At 44.1% G+C, this 23645-nt stretch overlaps 1 pseudogene; it reads left to right on the forward strand.

The window, feature by feature from the left end:
* Positions 1–23645, forward strand: part of LOC141182722 (uncharacterized) — an 86205-nt pseudogene that overhangs the window by 14908 nt on the left and 47652 nt on the right.

Below are 23645 nucleotides of genomic sequence, written 5' to 3' on the forward strand. Positions count from 1 at the left end.
CAGGAGAATTTTCCCACGCTGTCAGTGACGTGCATGAGGTGAGCCGAGTTCATTGGACATTAACTCGGCTCATCTGGATGCCCTCACAGAGAGACACTGTGGAGCGCAAGCAAGCCTGCGCTTCTCAGTGTCTGCGGGATGACAGGCTGGATGGCAGCGTTCTGCTGCGGTCCAGCCTGTCATCTCGATGTAGCAGAGCTGAAGCTGTCATGGGAACCATGGAAAGGTAAGGATGATGTTGCTTTATTATTTTTCTTTTATTTCAGGAGATCGTTGGCTTCAGCTGGAATGGGCGTGATGGTAAGTATGGTTTAATTTAGAACAATAAAGAATTGTGTGTTTATTTCAATTAAAGGACTTTTTTCTGGGTGTTGTGTTTTTTTTAAATACTTTACTAGAAATTCATGGTGGTCATGTCTAATATTGGCGTGACCCCATGAATTTCGGGCTTAGGGCCAGCTGATAATGCCAAGCTGGCCCTAACCCCTTTATTACCCAGTGAGCCACCGCATCAGGGCCCTGGATGAGTTGGGTACAGCGCCAGAAGATGGCGCTTCTATGAACGCGCCATTTTCCGGGGTGGCTGCGGACTGCAATTTGCAGCGGGGGTGGCCCAGAAAGCTTGGGCCTCCCTGCGCTGCGGTTTCCAGCCCCCAGCTGCCTAGTTGTACCTGGCTGGACACAAAAACAGGGCGAAGCCCCACGTCAATTTTCTTTAAATTATTTCATGAAATAATTAAGAAAAAAAGGACTTCCCTATATTGTTGTGTCCGGCCAGGTACAAATAGGCAGCTGGTGGTTGGGGGCAGCCCGTTCCTGCCTGCTGTACCTGGCTGGACACAAATATAGTGCGAAGCCCCACGTCAATTTTTTTTAAATTATTTCATGAATTTCCTGAAATAATTTAAAAAAATTGACGTGGGGCTTCGCACTATATTTGTGTCCAGCCAGGTACAGCAGGCAGGAACGGGCTGCCCCCAACCACCAGCTGCCTATTTGTACCTGGCCGGACACAACAATATAGGGAAGCCCTTTTTTTCTTAATTATTTCATGAATTTCATGAAATAATTTAAAAAAAAGTACGTGGGGCTTCGCCCTATTTTTGTGTCCAGCCAGGTACAACTAGGCAGCTGGGGGTTGGAATCTGCAGCGCAGGGAGGCCCAAGCTTTCTGGGCCCCCCCCCCCGCTACAAATTGCAGTCCGCAGCCACCCCGGAAAATGGCGCGTTCATAGAAGCGCCATCTTCTGGCGCTGTACCCAACTCATCCAGGGCCCTGGTGCGGTGGCTCACTGGGTAATAAAGGGGTTAGGGCCAGCTTGGTATTATAAGCTGGCCCCAAGCCCAAAATTCATGGGGTCACGCCAGTATTAGACATGACCGCCATGAATTTCTAGTAAAGTATTTAAAAAAAACACAACACCCAGAATAAAGTCCTTTAATTGAAATAAAGACACAATTCTTTATTGTTCTAAATTAAACCATACTTACCATCACACCCATTCCAGCTGAAGCCAACGATCTCCTGCAATAAAAGAAAAATAATAAACCAACCTCATCCTTACCTTTCCATGGTTCCCACGACAGCTTCAGCTCTGCTACATCGAGATGACTGGCTGGACCGCAGCAGAACGCTGCCATCCAGCCTGTCATCCCGCAGACACTGAGAAGCGCAGGCATGCTTGCGCTCCTCACTGTCTCGCTGTGACGGCATCCAGATGAGCCGAGGTCATGTCCAATGAACTCGGCTCACCTCATGCACGTCACTGACAGCGTGGGAAAATTCTCACGCTGAAGTGCTGAGTGCAGGAGAATTCTCCCACGCTGTCAGTGATGTGCATGAGGTGAGCTCATGTCCAATGAACTCAGCTCACCTCCTGCACGTCACTGACAGCGTGGGAAAATTCTCCTGCAATCAGCGCTTCAGCGTGAGAATTTTCCCACGCTGTCAGTGACGTGCATGAGGTGAGCCGAGTTCATTGGACATGAACTCGGCTCATCTGGATGTCGTCACAGAGAGACGCTGAGCAGCGCAAGCAAGCCTGCGCTTCTCAGTGTCTGCGGGATGACAGGCTGGATGGCAGCGTTCTGCTGCGGTCCAGCCTGTCATCTCGATGTAGCAGAGCTGAAGCTGTCGTGGGAACCATGGAAAGGTAAGGATGAGGTTGCTTTATTATTTTTCTTTTATTGCAGGAGATCGTTGGCTTCAGCTGGAATGGGCGTGATGGTAAGTATGGTTTAATTTAGAACAATAAAGGATTGTGTCTTTATTTCAATTAAAGGACTTTATTCTGGGTGTTTGTGTTTTTTTTAACTTTGACTATGGGGTTAGTAATGGGGGTGTCTTATAGACGCCTCTCCATTACTAACCTGGGCTTGATGTCAGCTGGCATTATAAGCTGACATCAACCCCAACCCTATTACCCCCTGCCACCGCACCAGGGCAGCGTGGAAGAGCGAGGCTAAGTGCCAGAATTGGCGCATCCTATGAATGCACCATTTCTGGGGCGGCTGACGGCTGGTGTTTCTAGCCTGGGAGGGGGCCAATATTCATGGCTCCCTTCCTGGGCTATTAATATCAGCCCCCAGCTGTCTGCCTAGCCCTTGCTAGCTATTAAATTAGGGGGGACCCCATGTCATTTTTTTTGGGGGGGTCCCCCATTTTAATAGCTAGTAAAGGCTATGTATTCAGCTGGGGGCTGATATTAGTAGCCTGGGAAGCTCCGTGGGTATTACCCCCTTCCCAGGCTTCAAACATCTGCCCCAGCCGTCTGCTTAACCTCCGCTAGAGCCTAAAATTAAGGGGATCCCTACGCCAATTTTTTTAATAATAAATCCTTTATTTTAATACTAAATGACAAGTACAGTAACCAACACTATCACTGTACTTATTATATATGTGACTGACATGTTTCTATCTATCTAATCTATGTGTGATGCTCTATCTTTCTGTTCTAAATTGTCGGGTACCGCTGCTGAATTGCCGGCCGGCTTTTTTAAAGAGACAGTGCATGAAAACACTATTATTTTTTTAAATAAATCCTTTACACTAAATGACAAGTACAGTAAGCAACACTATCACTGTACTTATTATATATGTGACTGACATGTTTCTATCTATCTAATCTATGTGTGAAGCTCTATTCTTTCTGTTCTAAATTGTCGGGTACAGATGCTGAATTGCCGGCCGGCTTTTTTAAAGAGACGGTGCATGAAAACACTAATATTTTTTTTAATAAATCCTTTACACTAAATGACAAGTGCAGTAACCAACACTGTCACTGTGCTTCTTATATGTGTGACTGACATGTTTCTATCTATCTAATCTATGTGTGATGCTCTATTCCTTCTTGTCTAAATTGTCGGGTACCGGTGTATGCCGCTGCTGAATTTGCCGGCCGGCTTTTTTAAAGAGAGTGTCTTCTGAGCAGTTTGTCAGCTTTTGGACACCTTTGCAGGTGTTTTCTATGTGTTTCTATGTGTTTTTGTTTGCCTGCCATTGGTTTTAACGGTGTTCGACGGTGTTCTAAGGTGTTCGACGAACAGTTCCTCGAACATCCCGGTGTTCGACGAACCGAACCGAACCCGAACACTACGGGGGTGGCTCAACACTAGTTAAGAGTTTCAGACATGCTGTCTATTTGCATGGTAAATTACATAGCCATAGTAAATTGGGAGGCACTAATTTACTACATATCTATTTCCAAGTGACTGTACATTTGCATAATTTCTTAAAGGGGTCTAAAGATAACATTTCTTTATTGTAATTTTTTCCTTTCCATCCACCCAAGAACTGACTGCAAACTCCCAATTTACTTTTGCTATGTAATTATTATAATTATATATCACTACCTAAATAATCAAATAATGAACCTACAGTTTAATGGTAAGGCTTCTGTGTAACACATAGTTTTGGTTTGAAAGGATAATAATAATAATAGTAATAATAATTAATAATAAAAAGTTCAGTGTCCCTACTGGTTTTTCTTGGCTTATTAGATTAACCATGATAATACTCAGGGGGTCTAAAAGTAATTGTGATTCTTATTCTGATATGTGAGAAAAATCCGATATCAAAGCCAAGCATCAGTGAAGTTTTTGTTCTACCAGCACCATTTAAAAAGCAATAGTTTATTTTTTCTGCACCAGGAATTTGAACTCACAATGTCCACTTTGTGAGGCAAGAGAGTTACCATTCTGCCATAAGCTCAAATGATGCTGCCAGATGTTTTTTCTTGGTTTATGAGATTTACTATGCAAATCCTCATGGTGTCTGGAAGTCCTTCTGATTTTGATTCTGATGTGTGAAGAAACTCATTCATCAAACTCATACATCATTTTAATTTGGTTTGGACAATGTCTGTGTCTAAGTCCTGATTGCACTGGAAATAACATAACCAAGTAGAATGCCTACTTAAATGAGTGTATAGCTCTATGGTAAATGTGCTGACTGTGAAACATATGCTTTTGGGTTCAAGTCCCAGTAGGGACACTCAAGTTTTTATTATTACTAATAATGTATTATTATTACTATTATTATTATCATTTCAAACCAAAACTATGTGACACAGAAGCCTTACCATTAAACTGTAGGTTCAATATTTGATTATTTAGGTAGTGATATATAATAATAATTACATAGCAAAAGTAAATTGGGAGTTTGCAGCCAGTTCTTGGGTGGATGGAAAGAAAAATGTAAAATAAATAAATGTTATCATTAGACCCATTTAAATAATTATTCAAATGTACAGTTACTTGGAAATAGATATGTAGTAAATTAGTGCCTCCAAATTTACTTTGGCTATGTAATTTACCATGCAAATAGACAGTGTGTCTGAAACTCTTAAAACGTCAGAATGACAATCAGAACGTCAGATATTAAAAGTAAAACACCCCTGTAGTTTTGGTGCTAAATAGGCGTAATTAAAAAAAAAAAAAGACCCCATTACCTCCTTTAGTAAAGTTGTTATATTTACTAGTTCACCTGCATGTCTGGCTGCTTGTGATTGCACAAACATCATGGAGACTCCAAACTTGCACCCACAAGTGCCACCTCTCGTTTTTGACAATTGTTGTGGACACGAGGGAAGTGTTGAGGGGTCCAGTGACCCACTTCAGCTACTGTGACATCATTATCTGTTGCCAGTGAGACTATATACCCCAGCTGGCCCTTCTGCAACATCTGGCGCCTCTCCAGTGGCCCACCACATTTCCCCTTATCATCTCCAGTAATTGTGTTATTACACAAGATATTTATGGTGTTACATCGGCTCATCATCTTCTCATTCAGGTCCCTACAATATCGGATCCTCTCAGTGAAGATCTTCTATATAAGAGAATTTTCCTTATTGACCCATTAAAGATGGATATGGACAGAGACAAGATGGTGGAGAGGATATTACACTTCACCCTAGAGATCCTCTTTCAGCTTACTGGAGAGGTGAGAGATTCTGATGACGTCACATTACATCATTCTCATCTATGGGAATAACAGATGGACAGAACTGGAGAGGTGAGGACTCTGGAAATATCTGTAGTGATATTTATTAATGTATCTCTCCATAACCAGGATTATACAGTAGTGAAGAAGACCTCTAGTGAGCGCTGTCAGGACCCTGTGTCTGAGGGATGGGAAAGACTCCTGAGCCCAATCACGGGGCCTCCACCTCACCCCCTGATACATGAGGACATCAATAACCAGAAGATCCTGAAACTCACCTACAAGATGATTGAGCTGCTGACTGGAGAGGTGACACAGTTGGGAATGCTGGGACATTATACAGTAACGTTATGAAAGGATCGGGGGAATGACAGTGTTTTATGTGTAAGGTTCCTATAAGATGTGAGGATGTCGCTGTCTATTTCTCCATGGAGGAGTGGGAGTATTTAGAAGGACACACAGATCTGTACAGGGACGTCATGATGGAGGTTCCCCAGCCCCTCACATCACCAGGTAATAGACAGGACTAAATACACACGGCCTATAAATATCTGTATGTAAAGAATGAATTCAGTCCCTGTATGTGTTTCCTCCAGATCTATCCAATAAGAGAACAACACCAGAGAGATGTCCCCGTCCTCTTCTTTCACAGGACTATAAACAAGAAGACCCCAATGTTCCTCAGGATCATCAGGTAGATGGAGAGAAGGTGTCATGAGATCTCCCCTATGATGTGTAGACGGCTGTGAAGGTCTTGTGTTCTGTCTTGTTTTATCCACCAGTATTATATGTTTTATACTTGTGTACTGAGGACGGTGGAGATGACAGGATTAGAGCTGATCATAGATGTGACTTTTCCATCTGTCTATGACTTTTACAGTATTTGTTTCAGGGTGAAGATGTGACCCATATTAATGCTACAGAGACATATGTGAGGTGTGATGACCGATGTAAAGAGGAGATTCCTACAGATAACCGCCTAGGTGAGTAGTGACCACTAAATGCACAGTAGTCACATATTCTCCTCTGTCACTGGCTGTGGCTAGTTTATCGCTGGTGTAGTCCGGCCATATCACAATCGTGTGATCACCATTTTGCCTCTAGACCACAACACTCACCTCCACCCAAAACTGTTCAAATGATTTTGGGCATTGAAAACCCTTTTCTATAGAACTTACAACCTGGAGGATCCACCTACCCCCTGGGATTAGGAGACACTGACCATTTCCTGCCCAGATCTGTAAACTACAAAGCCTAATGACAGTGTACGTAGAATGTGCTGGCAAGTTAGAAAATCACTTGAAGAAAAATATTATGATGGGCCTGTAAGAGAAAGCGGAGGGTAATGATGCTGTTGGCTTCCTAGAACCCTGATATCTTATTGGATGAATCTACCTTCTCTCCTCTCTATGCTGCTGAATGTGCTCATATGGTCCCTACAAGACCAGGTCCAGTCTTTCTGGCCAAACTTCACACTTATGATCTACAACATTAAATGTGCAGTGAGGGCCGAGTGTGAATTTCTGTACAATAACAACAGTTTCCCTTTATCCTGACTTTTCATTTTCTTTTAAAACCAACTAACTTCAAACAGGATTGTGATAAACTACATAAAAAACATTACACCTGTGCCATGATATATCTCTAAGCTAAATTTAAGACACCTCATCTCTGCACTATTATAAAAAGTTCTCTTTTAAATGTCTAATATTTCTTCTTGAAACTCATCTGATAGAAAATATTGTCCCTTATGATAGTTTAGATTGCCAAGAGCCACCGAGCCCCATACTCTAATTACCACAGAGAGGTTTCACCACTAGTTACTCATTTTTTAGTGATGAAGACTGTTGAGTTTGATCATTTCAGTAGATGTGTTATTTTCTATACAGTTTTTGACTACAGTAGTTAGTGCCCAAAATACTGATTTAACCCCTTCCCGCAGCCAGTTTTGTGTTCCAGGCCCCATTTTTCAAATCTGACGTGTGTCACTTTATATGGTGATAACTTTGGAATTCTTCACAAAGGATAATAGGAAACAAATGGACCTTCCAAATTATTTTCCAACTTCTCTTGAATCCGACAATACCCTATATACGGTTGTACACTACTGTCTGGGTACATGGCAGGTTAAGAAGGGAAGGAGCGACATTTAGCTATTTGAATGCAGATCTTGCTGGAATAGTTTACAGACACAATATATTGGGGGCACTGTTCATGACCATCACAAACAGGCATGGCGCTATCTACTCCATTTTCCAGATCCCAGGATGGATTGCCTTGCTCATCATCGTTTAACCCCTCTACATGGATCTGGACTTACACAGAGACCCCTAAGCTTGGGCCATGGTATTACCTGCTGTTCTGTGGACTGAGATGGCAAGAAGAATAGTCAGATAGCCGGGCCAGAAGGGCAGAGTTAATACAAAATCAGAAGACACAAGAGTAGCCAGTAAACGGGTTGGGGCACAACAGGAAAGAAATAGCTGGGAGCTGAGCGCAGAGGACTGAACCACAGAAGAACAAGGCTGTATCTGGCAGCTTCCGGCAATATGCTTCCAGCTTTAGTATGGTATGGTGCTTCCAATTGGCTGAAGTAGGGAGCAGATAACTTCAACTGGACACACACCCATATTGCTAGACTGAATGGTACTACTGGTCCCAGGCACCCTAATCGTAGTGGCTGAACAGAGAATGTGCCACCCTTAGCTTCTGGTTCCGACGTCTCCTCCATCACCAGCGCCGCCTGCAGGACGAATAAGGCGGCTCCTGGTGACAGAAGCAGACGTCGCAGGAGCAGGTCCCTCCCAGAGCAGATGGGACACACCATTTGAAGAAGCCCTAGTAAAACAAAAAAGCAGAAATCCAGAGCAGTAGAAATCCCCATAAAGTGACTCCATTTTGGAAATTATAACCCTCAGTGAATTAATCTATAGGAGTAGTGACTATTTTGACTCCACAGGCACTTTCTGTAAATTAGCACGCAGTGGATGTTGGAGAGTAGAAATTGCACATTTGCCATTTTATTACCCAACACATAGTGCCCAGATTGTGCTCCAGGAGACACACACCGTAAATTAAGTGGGTTCTTCTCACTATAGTAATGCCAAATACATAGATGCTAAATGTGGTTTGGACGCACTGCAAGGCTCAGAAGCGAGGGGAGATTTGACTTTGGGAGAGTGGATATTGCTGGATTGGTTTATGGAAGCCATGTTGTTTTTCAAGAGCCTTTGAGCCACTAATAATGTGGAAACCTTTGTTTTTACATTGACAGATGATGGAATTCAGTGTAGACTTGTTTTTTGTGGGATGAGTAGAAGTTTTTATTGGTATTATTTTCACCTACATAACATTGTTTGATGGCTTTTAAGGGTATGTGCCGACGATGCAGATCTGAAGCAGAAATTTCTTGAGCGTTTTTTACTCTCCCTGGCAGAAAAAACGCATGCGGACTTTACATGCATTTCGAAGTGTTTTTACACGCGTTTTTGCATGTGTTTTTTTCAAGCGGTTTTCCAAGCGATTTTGAGCATCACAATGCTTTTTGAAAACGGCTTGACAATATAAGTTGGTCACACAATATAAATCCATGCGACTGGCATGGATTTATATTGTGTGACCAACTTATGAGGAGTAGGTAAAAGAAAGTTCTGCTTTCAAATGTTGCATCTACCAATGTCCATAGATTCCCATGCTGTCTATAGTAAAAAAATAATAATTTAAAAGGGAACCAAAACCTGATACTCACCTCTCCGGCGGCCCACGTTGTCCTCCCGGCGGCAATCCTCTCTCCTCGGCGGCCCGCGGTGTACTGCCAGGACCTGCGGTGACATCATTTATCAGCTGATGGTCACACGACCATCAGGTGACCGCTGACATCACCGAGGAGAGAGGATCGCCGCCGGGAGGACACTGGGGGCCGCCTGTGAGGTGAGTATGAAGGTATTTTTTTTATTTTTTACTTTTTAATTATTTTTTTACTTGCGGTTACGCGGGCTGGGAGAAGCAGGCTGCTGCTTCTACCATCCACTCTGCTCATGCTGTTATCAGCCAGATTAGCAATTGGATGAGAGGAGTAGCAGTCTTCTCTCCCAGGCCCGGGTACCATGCGCACATTGAACCGCTGCAAATCCGCATGTATAGATGTTATACATGCGGGTTTTCTGCGGTTCAATGCAAGTCAGTGGGCGCGATTTTGGTGCGAAATCGCGCCTAAATTGGCTGTGTTGCGGATGTTTCGGCAATGATAATCTGAAGCGGAAATCTTCACAGCATGTGCACAGCACATGCGGGTTATCATTGGGAAACATGTCAGACCTCTTGACAAGCGATTTTAATGCGTTTCAGCGGCAGAATAGCAGCCGCGGAAAAGCATTAGCACGGCATCGTGGGCACACAGCCTAATTCCATACTTGAGTGGCAGAATGAATAAACAGTTGTACACCACACTCTACTGGTTCATGCTATAAGGTTTTCTATAACACTGTGAGCTATCATTGTTCTGGTGAATAATTCAATATTTTACATAACTTGCCATTTTTAATGAAAGTTTAAGTAGAAATGTTCAAAAATATAAAATTCAAGGATATTTTATTCATAAATAATAATTGTTTTTATTCTTGGTAGATGACTGTACCAGGATATCAGAGGGACAGCTGACATCTTCAATTTTTAAATCAGTTGATCTTGAGATCCCTCAGGATACAATTGAAGTGAATGCCATTACTCCAGATATACCATCATCCCTTCACAGCAAAGATCTGTTATCTGATTCTATGAAACAGGTCCTGTCTTCTGATTCATTACCGACTACTAAGGAAAGTCAAAGTCTCGAAATAAGCATTAAAAAACGAATTGCTCCTAAAGCAAAGAAGCCACTTTCACGTTCAGAATATAGAAACAGTTTTCCGCTCAAAAAGTCTTTTCTTAAACATCGAAAGATACACACAGCCGAGAATAGATTTTCATGTTCCAATTGTGAGAGATGTTTTGACTGGAAATCACATCTTCTTAGACACCAGAAGACCCACACAGGGGAGAAGCCTTTTTCCTGTTCAGAATGTGGGAAATGTTTTACAGAGAAATCAATTCTTATCAAACATCAGAGAACTCACACAGGGGAGAAGCCTTTTTCCTGTTCAGAATGTGGGAAATGTTTTAACCAGAGATCTGATGTTGTTATACATCAGAGAACTCACACAGGGGAGAAGCCTTTTGCCTGTTCAGAATGTGGAAAATGTTTTACAGAGAAATCAAGTCTTATCAAACATCTGAGAACTCACTCAGTGAAGAAGCCTTTTTCTTGTTCAGAATGTGGAAGATGTTTTACAAAGATATCAAGTTTTATCAGACATCAGAGAACTCACACAGGGGAGAAGCCATTTTCATGTTCAGAATGTGGAAAATGTTTTAACCGTCAAGCAAATCTCGATAGACATCAGAGAACTCAAACAGGGGAGAAGCCTTTTTCATGCTCGGAATGTGGGAAATGTTTTATGCGGAAATCAAATCTTATCACACATCAGAAAACTCACACGAAGGAGAAACTTGTTTAGGATGTGGGATATTTTTTAAGTATAAAATCGCATCTTGTTACACACCAGAGGAGTCACACAAAGAAGCCTTTTTCATGTTCAGAATGTGGGAAATGTTTTAACCAGATTGTGAGCCCTCGCAGGCAGGGTCCTCTCTCCTCCTGTACCAGTTGCTGACTCGTTTTGTTCAAGATTATTGTAAGTGTATTTGACCTGGAATCAGCAGGTACAATTGTGTCAAAGAAAACTGTAAATAATGGACTCAACCTCCATAGCCTGCACGCACACTCACCACACAAGACTCCATTACTGAACAAAAAGCATGTTCAAGCGCGTTTAAAGTTTACTCCACAACATTTAGAAAATAATGTGAAATACTAGGAAAATATAGTCTAGTAAGATGAGACCAAAATTTAACTCTTTGGATGCCATAATACATGCCATGTTTGGAAGCCAAAGGCACTGTATATACACCCCAAAACACCATACCAACAATTCAAAATTTGAAAAGTGTTTGTATGGGAGAATGGGCCAAAATCACATCTGAGCAATGCATGCGACTGGTTTCCCCATACAGGAGGCGTCATGAAGCGGTCATCGCCAACAAAGGCTTTTGTACGAAGTATTAAATACATTTCAATAAGCGAGTTCAATACTTTTTCCCTGTGTCATTTCTCATTATTACACATAATTTATGGCCATCTATGATTTGACTTCTTTGCTTGTGTGGATTGGATGGGTTGTAACTGACATCTGGTGAGAATTTTATGTCAGTAGCACGTTTAGATAGGTCCAAAAAATATTTGGACAGTGACACAAGTTTTGCCATTTTAGCTGTTTACCAAAACATATTCAAGATACAATCAATCTGGTCATCAATCTGGTCTTAAAGTTCCGACTCTCAGCTTTACTTTGAGGGTATTCACATCCTAATCGGAGTAAGGGTTTAGCAATTACAGCTCTTTAATATGGAGCTGCCTCATTTTATAGGGACCAAAAGTAATTGGACAATTGTCTGAAATGCTCTTTCATTGGCTGGGTTTTTCCCTCGTTAATCCATCATCACTTAAGCAAATAAAAGGTGTGTAGCTGATTTCATGTGTGCATTTGTATTTGGAAGCTGTTGCTGTGAACCCCTAACACGGAAAGGAGCTCTTAATGGAAGTGAAACAGACCTAGTATTGACTGAAAAAAATAATAAATCCATCAAATAGATAGCAGAAATGTTAGGCATCCCCAAATCAACAGTTTGGTACATTCTGCAATAAAAGAAAGAAAAGAGCACTGGTGAGCTTGGGAACTCAAAAAGGCGTCGAGGTCCATTGAAGAAAACAGTGGTGGATTATTGCAAAATCCTTGATGAAGAAATGCCACTTTACAAAATCAACCTAAGTGAAGAACGTTCTTTAAGAAGTAGATATTTCATTGTGTATGTCCATCATAAAAGAGAAAACTTCATGAGAGCAAAAACAGAGGGTTCACCACAAGGTGGAAACCATTAATCAGACTTAAAAATAGAAAGGCCAGATTAGACTTTGCCAAAAAAAAAACATCTAAAGAAGCCAGTCCAGTTCTGGAAAAGCATTCTTTGGACAGATGAATCGAAGATTAACCTGCACCAAAATAATGGGAATAAGAAAGAATGGAGAAGGCTTGGAACAGGTCATGATCCAAAGCCCATCCATCCTCTGTAACACATGAAGGAGGAGGTGTGATGGCGCGGGCATGCATGGCTTCCAATGGGGCTGGGTGACTAGTATTTATTGATAATGTGACTGAAGACCAAAGCAGTCGGATGAATTCTGAAGTGTACAGGTCAATATTTGCTGCTCAGATTCAACCAAATGCAGTAAGGTTGATTGGACGGTGCTTCACAGTACAGAGAGACAATGACCCAAAATATAGGGCGAAAGCAATCCATTAAGTTTTTAGGGCAAAGAAGTGGAATATTCTGCAATGGCCGAGTCAATCACCAGATATCAACCCCATCGAGCTACATTTCAAAGGCTAAAAGGGGTATTCCCATCTCCAAGATTCCAATATGTAGTAGATGTAACAATAATAATATTAGCAAATTTCTCCACTTACAAATGTTGTATCGTTTTTCTGATTTGCTATGTCTCTTTCCTCATGTGCAGGCATTGTAGGACCTTAGGTATCCATGGTTACGACCACTAGCAACTAGCTAACTAACTGTCACTATATCAGTAGTCGTAACCATGGATACCTAAGGTCCTGCAATACCTGCACATGAGGAAAGAGACATAGTGAATGAGAAACTATACTACATTTGTAATTGGAGGTATTTCTTAAGATTATTATTCTTACACCTACTACATATTGGGATAGGATCTTGGAGATTGCTAATTCTCCTTTAAGACAAACCATAAGGCAGAAAGACCCACAAACAAGCATAAACTGAAGTCACTGCAGTAAAGGCCTGGATAAGCCTCACAAAGGAGGAGACCTAGCGTTTGGTGACGTCCATGGCTTCCAGACTTCAGGCCGACATTGCTGCAAAGGATTCTCTACAAAGTATTAAACATGAACATTTTATTTATTGTAAAGTTAATTATTACTTTAAAGCCCCTGAAATGAGGAGGCTTTGTAGAGAAATGGTTGTAATTCCTAAACAATTCACAGGATATTTTTGTTCAACCCCTTTAATTAAACCTTAAAGTCTCCACTTCAATTGTATCTCAGTTGTTTTAAATCCAAAATTCAGCAAGGTAGAATGTACACTGCTCAAAAAAATAAAGGGAACACTCTAATAACACATCCTAGATCTGAATGAATGAAATATTCTCATTGAATACTTTGTTCTGTACAAAGTTGAATGTGCTGACAACAAAATCACACAAATATCATCAATGGAAATCAAATTTATTAACCAATGGAGGCCTGAATTTGGAGTCACCCCCAAAATTAAAGTGGAAAAACACACTACAGGCTTATCCAACTTTGATGTAATGTCAAGTCAAGTAACAAGTCAAAATGAGGCTCAGTATTATGTGTGGCCTCCACATGCCTGTATGACCTCCCTACCATGCCTGGGCATGCTCCTGATGAGGTTGCGGATGGTCTCCTGTGGGATCTCCTCCCAGACCTGGACTAAAGCATCCGCCAACTCCTGGACAGTCTGTGGTGCAACGTGACGTTGGTGGATGGAGCGAGACATGATGTCCCAGATGTGCTCAATTGGATTAAGGTCTGGGGAACGGGTGGGCCTGTCCATAGCTTCAATGCCTTTATCTTGCAGGAACTGCTGACACACTCCAGCCACATGAGGTCTGGCATTGTCCTGCATTAGGAGGAACCGAGGGCCAACCGCACCAGCATATGGTCTCACAAGGGGTCTGAGGATCTCACCTCGGTACCTAATGGCAGTCAGCCTACCTCTGGCGAGCACATGGAGGGCTGTGCGGCCCTCCAAAGAAATGCCACCCCACACCATTACTGACCCACTGCCAAGCTGGTCATGCTGAAGGATGTTGCAGGCAGCAGATCGCTCTCCATGGCATCTCCAATCCTGGTGTTCTGTGGCAAATGGCAAGCGTCCTGCACGGTGTTGGGCTGTGAGCACAACCCCCATTTGTGGACGTCAGGCCCTCATACCACCCTCATGGAGTCGGTTTCTAACCGTTCGTGCAGACACATGCACATTTGTGGCCTGCTGGAGGTCATTTTGCAGGGCTCTAGCAGTGCTCCTCCTTGCACAAAGGCGGAGGTAGCGGTCCTGCTGCTGGGTTGTTGCCCTCCTACGGCCCCCTCCACGTCTCCTGGTGTACTGGCCTGTCTCCTGGTAGTGCCTCCAGCCTCTGGACACTACACTGACAGACACAGCAAACCTTCTTGCCACAGCTCGCATTGATGTCCCTTCCTGTATGAGCTACACTACCTGAGCAACTTCTGTGAGTTGTAGAGTTCGTCTCATGCTATCACGAGTGTGAAAGCACAACCAACATTCTAAAGTGGCCAAAATATCAGCCAGAAAGCATTGGTACTGAGATGTGGTGTGTGGTCCCCACCTGCAGAACCACTCCTTTATTGAGGGTGTCTTGATAATTGCCAATAATTTCCATCTATTGTCTATTCCATTTGCACAACAGCATGTGAAATTGGTTGTCAATCAGTGTTGCTTCCTAAGTGGACAGTTTGATTTCACAGAAGTTTGATTTACTTGGAGTTATATTCTGTTGTTTAAGTGTTCCCTTTATTTTTTGAGCAGTGTACTAAAATATAACTTATATAGGATAAAATAGCCACAGTCCTGTGAACATACGGTACATATAGACACACAAATAACCTCATGTATGACTAGAATAGGTGACGCCAATAAGTCCTCATGTGCAATGAGGCACCTATCAAGATGATGTATACAAAGCTGTATATAAATATATAGATAAGGAACGATCTCACCATGAGTTCAGGTGGTGTCCTAATAGATTGGTCCAGGTCAGATCCCTTTGTGCTGGATAGAAGTACGAGGTGAGGCCCTGACACAGGAAAGCCACACATTTCCCCACAATATTCTCCCAGGGATCAAATCCAAGAGTGCCTCCTGGTACTCATGACACGTTTCATCTGTGAATCTTCAGGGGAGACCAGGACCAGGATGGAGAATGAAGCATCAGCCGTGGTGGCTGAAAAATACAGTTCTCACACAAAGGTGTTTGGAAAAGTGCCTGGTTAAGAATATGGCGCCTGCGTCCATATAAATAGCATATCGGCCCATCACCTGTTGGAGCACATGGATGACCCACATGCATCATTTCCGGGGCGTTGCTTGCTGGAACGCACGTGTGAGATGAACACGTCATCAAAATGCACAGTGATGTAATAGACCATGTGTGAAGCATACATATGAACCGCATATGTCAATCCCGGTGCCTGTGAAGAGGTACCGTATAATGATGATTGAGATGAAATGGGGTTTGGGAGTTTCCATATGTGCAGACGGGGTGAGTCTGCATAATGGGTCAAAGCACACAGAATTTCCCATGTAACTAGAAGAACAAACGGAGAGGAGACACAGAAGTTCATCCAGCCCTCCCGGAATGTTAGATATAATTATTCCAGCAGCCTTTACCCCATCGCGGGGGCAGAATAATAACAACTGTGGGATTAGAGGCTTAGAATACAAAGGGACGTGATGGATTCTAAGCAGTGGTGCACCACTAATGGCAGCAGGCCATGAGACTGCTATGGGGCCCGATGGGTGAGGGGCCTGGTGCGATCCCGCGGCTGTGTGGTGTGTGTGCCTTTAATTAAATGTCAGCGCCACCACCGTGTACCTCCTCGCTCCTCCTAGTCCTCATAACTCTTCCTGCTCTGCTGCTGGCTCAACTCCCTGGCTGGATTTGCATAAGCACGCCATGCCTCCTGGCTGATGTAGCTTTCCAGGCAGAGAGGGGCTGTATGCAGAGCCCGGAAGTCACATGCACGCGCAAGATGGTGAGCCGGGCCCGGAGGTGGTAATAGAATTAACTTGATTTTTTTTAATGTGTCCCCTTGCCACTTCTACTTTGTTTGTTGTCCAAAAAAGACGGATCCAGCCACTTGGGAGAGGCAGGTAAATATTATGGCTGCAGTTTCCACATTACAGGTGGGGAGAGGGGTAAATATTATTTCTGGCTGCAGTTTGCGCATTACAGGTGGGGGGGTACATATTATTTCTTGCTGCAGTTTGCACATTACAGGGGAGAGGGAGGTAAATATTATTTCTGGCTGCAGTTTGCACATTACAGAGGTGATGTGGGGGGGCCCCATTCAGACTTTTGCTATGGGGCCCCATGTTTTCTATGTATGCCCCTGATTCTAAATCTATGTATGAAATAGAATAAAAATGATAATGAAGATGGACGGGCACAGTGGGAGACTATTACTATTACACCCTTATTACTACTAACACTGAATGCCTGCCTAACCGCGGAGAATTCACCACGCCCCTTTGTATTCTAAGCCTCTAATACCAGATTGGAGATTATTCCGCCCCCCCAATTTCCTGAGGAATGTCGATTTGAAGTGGGGTCACTTTGTTGGGTTCTGCTGTACTGACAGCTGTACATTATTCCAGACAAATCAGCAATCCAGAAACCAGATTTTTCCGTTTCGAACCGTGGAAGCGAGATCTTCTGTCACATTCTTGTGTCACCTCATTATCGAGAAATTGCTTAAAAAATTGTATAGCACCCTATAAAATATTCCTGCCCACAGTGCCCCCATGAAGCTGTTTACTGCATCAATGGAGGGAGCAGCGTAGAGTCTGTTACTGGGATCCCACTGCACTCGCTCCTCACACTCAGCAAGTGTCTGCACTCCAGACTATGTACCCGAAACATCGTACACACACCGCTCCACTCTGTGCGCAGCATACACTCACTACTTCTGTTATAGACACTCTTCTCCGTACAAATCGTACACACACGGCTCCACTCTGTACACCTCATACACGCACAGCTCCACTCCGTACACCTCGTGCAGGCACGCCTCCACTCTGTGAACCTTGTACATGCGCTTCTCTGCTCCGTGCACCTCGTACACACGCGCCTATGCTTAATGCATCTCGTACACGCGTGGCTCGGCTCTGTGCACCTCGTACACATGCTGCTCGGCTCCGTGCGCCTCGTACACGCTCAGCTCCGTACACCTCGTACACACACTGCTCTGCTACATCCACACTGTAAACCCCTCCTGACCCCTCACACAAACTTAACAGGGTTAAAATTCAGGTGCTTCTTAATTAGTTTACCCGGGTTGCTGTTTTTTTGATTCGATGTCTTTATATGTCTCGTTACATCTGTCGTTATACCATGATTAAGGCGCTAAGCTGAAACGCGTTGGTCTTCACTTACCTTCTCTTTGATTTCTCATGGTCACCGGCTATTACATGTTTTAACAAGTCTCAAAAAATTTCTACTTTTATGCAACTTTATGCCTATCGCTGGAGGATTTGCTGCTTTTTCTTGTGTTGATTCTTCACGTCCAAGACTAGGACGGCTTTGTGCGTGGTGATCTATGAATGGTGAGCTGACTATTCCCTTCCCTACTTTCCCTGGTTTTACATTGGTTCTCAGTCAAAGTCTTGCTCCCAATTGAGTATTATTACTGATATATATTGATCCATGGATCTGCCACCAGACACCAACTTCACAGACATGAATAGCGATATTCATCTCCTGGATAAATTTGCTTCCACTTTTAATAAATCATATGCCCCTACTACTGGCACCTTAGAGATTCTAAGAGTCAGCAATGTTGCTAATTTAATGAAACAGCTGCAAATCAAGAAAAGTAAAGAAATTAAATTATGGTGGGAGTCTACCTCTCTTAAATTGTATATTTCCAGAAATACGAATCACCGTGGTTTGCGCATTATGAAAAACGCCACTTTTTGGTATACGGATACTTTTCTTAATGATTGGAATACCATTTTGTCTTCCATTACATTAATGGAATTAATTGTTAAATAAGAGGAGCAACAAATGAGTACTATCAAGGAAGACATTTCAAAGATTCAAGCTTCTTTGAAGCCGTTTTCTAATACGGATGAATTTAATAATAAAAATCTGTGACTTGGAAAACGCAATTTCCAATATACAAAGAACTAAATTTGAAAGAGACATTAAAGACTATGAGACCAATGAAGTATTCACTTGGAGAACTAACAAACCGTGTCCTTCCATACTGAAAAACACAAAACAGGATGGTTACTATAAAAACGGGGAGGGACGAAAAGTCAGTTTCGCTAATCTCAATTTGTCGGCTACGTCTTCAAATTCATATTTCAATTCCTCAGAAGACTTGACAGACGATTCTGCCCCTTCCATCAGAGGGCAGTTCAATAAACGGAAGCCGTCTTTTAATGGACATAATATTCCAAAAAACGTCATAGACATGCGGGGAGAAAGCATAGGAGAGCGAAGGAATCCACAGCGTACCAGGATCCGCTACTAACATGTCAGGTTTGGAACCTGTCGAGTTACATCATCTCTTCTACTCAAATTTCTCTTTTGTCTAAAGGACTTGTTTTTTCGTGCACTAAGAAGTTGATCTATTTAAGACAATATTGGATGTCAATAAATTTTCAAGAAACTTAACTTTAAAATGTCACTTTTTTTCTTGATTCTGCCAGCAGTTTGACTGCATTGCCTTATGTGGATCATTCTTCCTCTCAATGGAATAGAACGTTTTCCTTTAGTGAATTGTTAAGTCTCACTACTCTGAGAGATTTAGAATCGGATTCACATGAGATGCAGGATTCTCTAAATGACCTATTTGTCACTCAGAACCATTCTTTCTATGCGGTCCAATCTAGACTGCGTGCCCTGGACGTATTTCAAGAACTGGTGGAAAAAGAACATCATCTGTTGGACTGTAATAGTACTTATATTAAGAACAATTTATCTGTTCATGAACGAATTGCATTAACAGAACTAACAATAAACATAACAATAAAGATCTATTAATTAGACCAGCAGACAAAGGAGGGTGTATAGACCTGTTGACTGCTGTGAACAATGTTGTCAGAGTATTACACCACTTTTACGGGCTCACAATAAAACATACAAAAACGAAACCAAAATGGATTTTCCTGGGAAAAAATGTTAAGAAACATCCTTTCCAGTGTAATGACTTGTATATAAGGCAAAATAAATAACCAAAACACAAAAATGATCCTCCACACCTTGGGCTATGTTCACATGTAGCGTTTTTGATGCGTTTTTGCACTTTTGCATTGATTTCAACGATGAAAAATGCATTCAACGGTAAATGTCATTTTAACATTTTACTACGCTATCTGGCCATGTGGTGTGTGAGACATGATCAGACACATGCATACAGTGCTGAAAAGACATGGGTACAGCATGGGGAAGACCCCTGGAAGCATCTCTGACTCCCAGGTCACTGCCTAAAACTGTGGTCATCAGACATGATCCTATATTACTGCGGTAATAATACAGGCATTTTGGGCAATGTGACAAATATTAAACTCCATTTAAAATGGTCAAGGCTGGTGGCAAGGGATGGGTAACTGGACGTAATGTTGATGGTGCATGCAGAGGCTGAGGCTGTGGGGAAGATGAAACTGTGCCTGCTGAAGGAGCACAACAAACACCCACATCATGTCAAACTACCTTCCAGTCCCAATTTCTAGGGGGCCGCGGAACACCACTATTGAAGCCAGAGCAGTGTAAAAAGGTTGCTGGTTGGATGGCAGATAATGCTTCCAGTCAGTTTGCCACCACCACCACCCTGTCTTCCACATAGTCCAGTCTCAGTAGCTGTGAGTCTGGACCACATTATTATTATTACTTTAGCGCCATTTATTCTATGGCGCTTTACATGTGAAGAGGGGTATACATCGCAAAAACAATTACAATAATCTTGAACAAAAATGTGACAGCGACTGGTACAGGAAAGGAGAGGACCCTGCCCGTGAGGGCTCACAGTCTTCAAAGGATGGGTACGAATACAGTAGGTGAGGGTAGAGCTGGTCCTGCAGCAAGGGTTACTGCAGGTTGTACGCTTGTCGGAAGAGGTGATCTTCAGGTGCCTTTTGAAGGTTTCAACACTAGGCGAGAGTTCCAGAGTAATGGGGAGGCATGGGAGAAATCTTGTATGCGATTGTGGGAAGAGGAGATAAGAGGGGAGTAGAGAAGGAGATCTTGTGAGGATCGGAGGTTGCGTGCAGGTTAGTACCGGGAGACTAGGTCACAGATATATGGAGGAGACAGGTTGTGAATGGCTTTGCATGCTAAGGTTAGGGTTTTGAACTGGAGTCTCTGGGCAATGGGGAGCCAGTGAAGGGAGAGAAGAGGCCAGGGAATAGCGGGGGGACAGGTGGATTAGTCGGGCAAAAGAGTTTAGGATAGATTGGGGGGTAAAAGATTGGAGGCCACAGAGCAGGAGGTTGCAGTAGTCAAGGTGGGAGATGATAAGGGCGTGCACTAGTGTTTTTGCAGATTCTTGTTTGAGGAATGTGCAGATCTAGGAGATTTTTTTTACTTGGAGTCTGCATATTCCTCACCCTGATTCTCCTTTCTCCCTCCATGCCTAGTACCCTGAGACAACTGATCCCATACTTAGACTCTCTGAGGAGCTGTTTTGTTCATCTTTCCATTTATAGATTCTGGTCTCTCGTTCAGTCGGCTCAGAAGTGGAAAGAGCTTGGATATGCGGTTTGAAGGAGAGATTAGAGTCCAGGGTTACCCCAAGAGCTGTTCACTTTTCCATTTATAGATTTGGGCCTCTCGCCCGGCCCGCTTTAAGCAGGGCAAAAGAAGATCGCATGTAGCGATGCCCAAATATTTGAGCAGCCATGGGCACCCGAAGGTGATGGTGGGAAAGTGCAATTACTGTCGCAAGAGGTGGATGATGATGAGACACAATGGACAGAAAGTCAGGAGGAGGACCAGGGTGCGGAAGTGGAAGACGAGGTGGTGGACGATGAAGTCGATGGGCCAAACGCCAGGGTCCAGAAACAGTGTCTGCGGGTGACACCACTGCCTCTTCCCCTGTTGTACATGTATGCCAAGCCTCCATTCATGATGCAGGCGAAAATGCCTCCCACTCTGCACCTGTCGTTGCACACTTGCAACCATCACCATCTGCAATCACGTACACGTCCTTGTCCCAGTGCAGCATTTAGTTGTCCCTACCCCAGTCCTTTGAACACAAGTGAAAATACGCAGCCAACCCCCACAGGCCACAATACTAAACTGCCACATATCTCGACTGCTTGCACTAGAAATTTTGCCTTTTAGGCTCGTGGAGGCAGAACCTCATGGCGGTGGTTACGCTCACACCCAGACTGTTTGGCGTGAGCGTGGTTAGTGGTCCCACTGGGCCACGAACCGAGGAGTGCCTGAAGGGGCTTGACTAGGGGCCTCGCCAGATCCGACAACGGACGCACGGCGGCTTAATCGACTCTGTGGTCCGAAGAGGGACGTTGGAGGTGGCCCAGGTGCTAATCCAGGTCAGACCCCAGTCACAGATGTTGACCCACACCAGGGAATACAGGAATGGGCGGTGCTATGCAGACAGGCAAGTGCTGGCAGGTAGGTAAACAGGCTAGATAGGGACCAGTACAGACTGGGATACAGGAACAGAGCCGCAGGTGCGGAGGGCAAGGGGAGCAGGGCAGAGCAGAGCCGCAGGTGCGGAGGGCTAGCAGAGCAGAGCCGCAGGTGCGGAGGGCTAGCAGAGCAGAGCCGCAGGTGCGGAGGGCTAGCAGAGCAGAGCCGCAGGTGCGGAGGGCTAGCAGAGCAGAGCCGCAGGTGCGGAGGGCAAGCAGAGCAGAGCCGCAGGTGCGGAGGGCAAGCAGAGCAGAGCCGCAGGTGCGGAGGGCAAGCAGAGCAGAGCCGCAGGTGCGGAGGGCAAGCAGAGCAGAGCAGAGCCGCAGGTGCGGAGGGCAAGCAGAGCAGAGCAGAGCCACAGGTGCGGAGGGCAAGCGGAGCAGAGCAGAGCAGAGCCACAGGTGCGGAGGGCAAGCGGAGCAGGACAGAGCAGAGCCACAGGTGCAGACAGACAGGACAGGGCTCTGTTCACATGGAACAGACAGGAACAGGGAAACACAAGAAGATAGCCAGAACACAGGAGGCAGTGAAACGGGACAAGCAGAACCAGATACACACAAGGTACTTGCTATGAAGTAGAGAGTGTACACAAAACTTCACAAACAGAAATACAGAGAGTAGGAGTTAGGTACTGGTTCAGACACTGCAGGAAAGGGAAGGATCGGACATAGAGACAAACAGGTAACGGGCTAGGACACAGTTCAGACAGGAACTGACACAGGAACGAGCCTGGGCATTCAGCCACCAGGGTAGCGGAAATAGACTAGAAGTTACAGATACAGGTAACGGGCCTGGGTACTCAACCCCCAGGGTGACGGAAACAGACAAGATTCAGGACAGGACTTGGAAACTCACAGTTGCACAGAACATACTGAAAGAAAGTGTTGCACAGGCACCTCCCACTGGGTGGAGGAGGTTTAAGTATCCAGTGACTCACAGCAATAGGCTGGGGATGCATTAGGGCTGCGCACACTGTAACTTTAAGAATCAGGAAGTACCAGCGCCGCCGCCCTAAGCCAGCAGACAAGAGACATGCACACAGCAAGTAGAGAAGTATAGTGCACAGCCTGGACTGGTAGGTAAGTTGGCGGTCTTTTATAGTGGGAGATGGTAAGCCATGCCAGCACGCCGCCAGGGATGTTACAGCGGCGGCTGGCCCTTGGTACTCTGTCCCCAGCCGCCACTATTTCTCCTAGTGTCGTCCCCGCCTTATACAAGCACGAGTCCCAGAACATTACCTGTACCCTTACCAGCACAGTTAATGGGAAAGACCGCCTAACCACAGACAAGTGGACAAGTGAATGTGGCCAGGGACGGTGCATCTCACTGACGCATCATTGGATTAATATTGTGGAAGCTGGGACCCAGTCGGACCCTGGGATGGAATACATCTTCCCGACGCATAGGATTGCAGGCCCTGGGTCAATCAAGCTTAAACACAATGTTCACAAGGTATACAGCAGCAGAAGTCGGTCTTCTAGTCAATGAGCCAATTATTCATGATGATAGAGGCCACTATCTTCTTAGCTTTCTGATACTTTTTTGTGGGAATGAGCTGGCTCCAGCCAGCCTGGAATATTTCCAGTGAATTAT

Source organism: Phyllobates terribilis, unplaced genomic scaffold, assembly GCF_046119375.1.
Source record: "Phyllobates terribilis strain yellow unplaced genomic scaffold, ASM4611937v1 Scaffold_35__1_contigs__length_13245226, whole genome shotgun sequence".
NCBI lineage: Eukaryota > Metazoa > Chordata > Amphibia > Anura > Dendrobatidae > Phyllobates > Phyllobates terribilis.